Source organism: Cottoperca gobio, chromosome 7, assembly GCF_900634415.1.
Source record: "Cottoperca gobio chromosome 7, fCotGob3.1, whole genome shotgun sequence".
NCBI classification, from domain to species: Eukaryota; Metazoa; Chordata; class Actinopteri; order Perciformes; family Bovichtidae; genus Cottoperca; species Cottoperca gobio.
In genome coordinates, this window is record NC_041361.1 from 15,718,600 (window position 1) to 15,723,810 (window position 5,211).

Genomic DNA, 5,211 nt, shown 5'->3' on the forward strand with positions numbered 1-5,211 from the left:
CCCTCAGTGAGTATTCATTATGGCCTCAATTGAATGAGTTAAAAAGTCAATATATTTATTGAAATGGGGTCTAGTTGGCAAGGCTAGATTGTACCCTTGATTATATTACAGTATAGGAAAGTCTATACAAGATAAATATGGTATCACATCTACTTTGTCAGTCTTTTAGGATACAGTGGAGAAGGAATGTTTTATTCCTTACAAAATACCGCACTGCAAAACACTCATTTCTTTTTAATGCAAGGTTTTCTGTTTCGCCGTGATATCCCGTTTCTCAGACTGGAACAGTATCATACCAATCATTTCCTGAGAAGATTCTTGGCCATAATTCTGCTTACAAAGTGAATCTCAGCAGTCAAATAAATGTAAAGCCCCAGTCGCACATAGTTGAGCCTGTCAAGTTTCAAATGTAGCGTGCATAGATAACATTATAAACAAACAATGGAGTTCTGCAGCTGACCCCTTTGTTACCACCAGGGTTTGGAAACGGTAAAGAACCTCATGTGAAGGTTTTGTTGGGTATCTGGCTAGATTGGAACGCAGAACACGAACATTAAATGAGAAAGTTTTGTATGTGGTCACTTTGGCAGGGATGGACGTGGTTTGGTATTGTATGGTATGTTAGTGTTTTGCACAGTGTGTCTGAAAAATAACGCAGCTAGACTGGAATGAATCCCCATAAAATAACTTTGCACTGATTTGTGTCCAAAGCTGTTTGCGCATGTATGTCTTAAAAAACAAATGTTGAATATATGAGCTGGTCTACTTCACTGAAAGCCATGTATTTAAAAAGTTACCTTTTTATAAACAGAGAACATTAGCATTGAGGCCTAGGATAGGGTTCACATTACCAGGGACTACCAGTTGAATCTTCACTCAATCGTGGCTAACTTTACATCGTTTAAAAGGAACTCTACCTTTGTAGGTCGTTTTAAGGTCCCAATATCACTGCAACAACAGCTGCTTAGCTTGTAAAACAAAACAGAAAAAAGTAACAAAATAACAAAACAAAAAAAGTTTGTTTGTGACTTTGGGAATTTGATTCAGTAGCTTTTAGATTAATTATAATAGTACTTCAAAGAGTTAACTCTCAGAGGAGACCAAGACCGTCAGTCATTTTCAGGCTTGATCACAAAAAAGTGGTGTTTGTTGAGAGGTTTTCAACCTTGATGACAATACGTTTTTAAGATAATTCAATGGAGTTTCAAAGGTTTAAATGAGAAAAAAAGTAGGATAATTAACAATACATTAATATCGTACTATATCTACTATACTCTTTCTGTGTAGTTCAGTATCTGGATATATTTCTTATTGGCACAATAAACCACAAAACACAAACATACTCATTTGAAAGCAGACCTTTATACATATTTACAAAAAGAAAAACAAAGTTGACGACAGTTTCATTCTGTCTCTAAAGAAGTCGTTCTGGAAAATCACACGAGACGAATATTGATTCTGAGATGTAATTACAGAAAAACAGAGTGAAACACAAGAGGCCGTTGTAATGAACGATCGACGTGCAGCTATGCACCAACTGTCTTAAATGTTTAAAATGGTCCGCCATAAAAATGTCTTGTAGGATTTCTGCCTCCTACTTATGTGATGTTTGGATCTGACACAAATAATAGCCTATACGCATTACACACTCATATACACACAATATCCACAAGCCGGAGACCATACAAGTTGTATTATTTTCATATTCACTAGTTGTGGGATTTTGATGCATAGGCTACTTGTGTTGAAACACTCTTAAATCAAAGTTGGCATCTTCTCTCAAGCAAAATGGAAACAAGCGTCATATTGGCTTTGTTTGCCTGAGAGTGGGCATTTAGGACCGCAGAACGTGTCAAGCACAGCCTGCTTTTTTCATTTTCCCACACGCTGGTCAATAATGTCACAAGGCCAAAATCCCTCTGCCTCTCCTAGCTAGCCTATGCCGTTAGCATCTGTAATGTAATGACAGAACATTTTTTGCCTCTGTCTTTCTGAAAAGTAAAATGTCCCTGCCATTTTGTCCATTTTTAAAGGAATTATTTGACAAGCTAGATGCTTTTGCAGTTTTCAGTCTTTGTGCTAAGCTAAGCTAAAGAGCTGCCGGCGGCAGCTTCATAACGCACTGACATGAGAGTAAACATATTTCCCAAAATGTTGAACTATTCCTTGAAGATAGATTTGTTTTTACCACTGAAATAGCCTACAGCCTACATTTCAAAAATATGATTACCAATTTAGCTTTTGTTAGCATTAACACTAACTACACAGCTTCCATGAGGCAATTAGCTAATGGCTAATAGCTATAATTCATAGGATAGGCTATGTTGTTTTGAATGCTAAAAAAGTAACTGCCATTTTTACAAGGTGTTCACGTTTTATAACACTAAGGGCTAGCCATTTATTTTAAACAGAAAACACCAGTAGGCCTATCATGTTTTTCAGAAAGGCGGCTATGAAGAAACCCATTGAGTTTAAGATGCTAGTGTGCAGCAGAAGCTAGCAAAGAGGGAGCTAGACTTGGATTCTCTTTGCTTGTTTAATTGTGTACTTAATATTTTGAGAAACAAGATATAACAACAAAAATATAACAATGATTATGTTGTAATCATTTAAAACTATGATTAGTAATCTTGAGAAACTAGCAAGAATAGGCTACGGTAGATTTTGCAAGTATCCAACAGAAAAGTGCTGCCAACCCTTTTCCAATCAAAGTAGCTAGCAGCATTAGCTAGAAGATTACTAACCCTAGCTTTAACAGCCCGGACAGTACCTTATGTCAATGGCTACGACTCATACCATATTGTTTGTGAATGCTTACAAAATAACGTGTACTTGTCATATCCTTAATGCCATATTTGACAGCAGTCTGAGAACACACCAAATCCTGATTTAATTTGGATCATACTGCCAGCTTCACACTCACCCACACACCCTTTCATTTTTCAGGCATGGCTGCAACTGACACTTTCAACATATAAACATATAAACTCTCGCTCTCTCTTTATTTAAACACACACATTCAGAAGTAGCTCAGCGCTGGTTAGCGCTTTCATGTGGCCAAAGCCAAGAAGCCAAAGAGCCCAACCCATGTTAATTTCTGCAGGCTCTCTCTGCTCTGAGTCGGTCTGGTTTATTTTTCTTACAGCATCTCCGATGTCTCCGATCCATTGCTGAGTTCCCTGTTTGGCAGATTTACTGGGTTGGCCTCTGAACCTTTGTTTCAGTTCCACTCGCTCTGATCCCACTCATGTCAAACGCACACGCAAAAATATACAAGCACACACATAGAGAAATACATACAACTAGCAGTGCAAAGGGATCTTGTTGGACTCAGCATGGGATATATTTAGTCTAATATATGCAGAATTGCATGCTCAACATTATCATTGTGGAATGAAATTAAAAATATGAAAATATGAGAGGCTGTTAATATTGGAATGAACCATAAATGCATCATCTTCCAGTAAACTAAGTGTTAATTGAATGAGTCTGTTTGGATTTCTTCTTATCCCTATCCATTCTCTCTGTAAATTAAAACTCATTATTCTGGTGTTTCTGCATTTGTTTGTATCTGTTGTTCCGAGAAACGAAAAGACAAACCATCAAATTCAAAAACACTTTTAGTTACTGCTGCCTTTTAAATGTTGCGGGATAGGACAGAATTAAAAAACATATATACATGTGTGATTGCAAGCAGGACTGATCTGATTTTCCACAGGTGGGAGTGGGAAGGTGCATCAACAGAAACAGATAGGAACAATTGGAACTCTTGCAAAACAAAACAAAGTACTGTGCAGACTTGAATGTGTGGGCACACAAACATACAGTACATACATATAAAGACATACCAACACAAATGTTAAATAAGTGTCCAGTCTGTGAGACATCATGGACATATTTATCCCCCAAAAAAACTGACCTTGCAACTTCTGAAACAATCAGTTTCACTCCAGCCTAGACAAATAAATACCACTAAGAAGAACGTTAAATAGAGGTGGAACAAGTTGTGTCAGTTTAACATTTAAACATTAAGAACAAATCACAATTTACTGCCTTGCAAAGTCACTGAAGTTGTTCAAATCCCAAACGCCAGAGTCCACTTGACGCCAGTCCTGCTCAGCACTTTCTCAAGTTCCAACTTTGTATAATAAAGGCTTCTTTATTAAACTTCGGGCCTGCTTTATAATTTACAGCCAGACGTCATTACCAGCTGCAGCTACGGGACCAGCAATATATTACTCCACCTCTTTAATTGGGCTGGAACCCACTCAAAGTCACCAACGGCTCATTCTGGCCATAGGTTGAAAAACATGCATGTTCTGTACAAAGTCTATCATAGTCATACTCCGGTCCTCTACCAAACATGTTTTCTTGTCCATGTCATATCAAACACTACTGAAAAATCTAAGCATTTTCGTGTTCTACACGGTCCAAAAATGTTTTCCCAATACATACAGAGCGTCTTAAATTTCATTTTTATGTGAAATTCAATCATAATAGTCAGGGGGAAGATGTTTTTTATTTATTTACTGGAGAGACATGATTGTGCCTCATCTAATAGCAGCTTAACATTTATTTTCCCAGAAAAAACACTTGAAAATGTGTAGATGTGTCTGCAGTTGATGTGCAGACGTCACTTTTGTCGTACAATAACATTTTTTAAACCTGTACACTGTACTCATGTCTCCAGGCAAACTAAACCAACACCCAGAATAGGATTTCTTTCCACTGTGTCTTCATTTATGTTCACTTTTTCCCCACACCTATACTAAGCTCTGCTGCGTGGCAGTGCCAGACATGTCTGCGAACGCTACTCGCTAACATTTCTGAACCTTTCAGGAGAACATAATGGAAACATCTTCTGCAGCGAGTCTGGGGAAAGTAGATCTGTAACCTCATCAAATGCTTCTCTCTTTATGGTCATGGTCAGTAATCTCGGGGTCAGACCCCATCGATCTGAATAAACCAGCAAAACTCTCAGTGTAGGTGAACTGTGGGTATATATTCATTTGGGGAAAAAAGAAGCAGAATACTCATCAGTGCTATTTACTGCTATTCACAACCTACAGTAAATAATGACCTTCTCAAAGGCCCTTTAATTAACAATCACTGCTGATTGTTTTCCAAAAAATACCCACCTCACTGAGACGATCGAAACACTTATTTATAGCTGTTGTTATGCTTAAAACACAAACTGTTTTAAGAATCTGA

At 37.6% G+C, this 5,211-nt stretch overlaps 1 protein-coding gene across 2 annotated transcripts in view; it reads right to left on the reverse strand.

Moving 5' to 3' along the window:
- Nucleotides 1-1,342: 1,342 nt before the first annotated feature.
- Nucleotides 1,343-5,211, reverse strand: part of sema3h (sema domain, immunoglobulin domain (Ig), short basic domain, secreted, (semaphorin) 3H) — a 55,796-nt gene continuing 51,927 nt past the window's right edge. For both annotated transcript variants that reach the window (XM_029435026.1, XM_029435025.1), the window contains exon 18: nt 1,343-5,211. This exon is cut by the window's right edge and continues 1,325 nt beyond it. The gene's annotated coding sequence lies outside the window, so the exon portion shown is untranslated.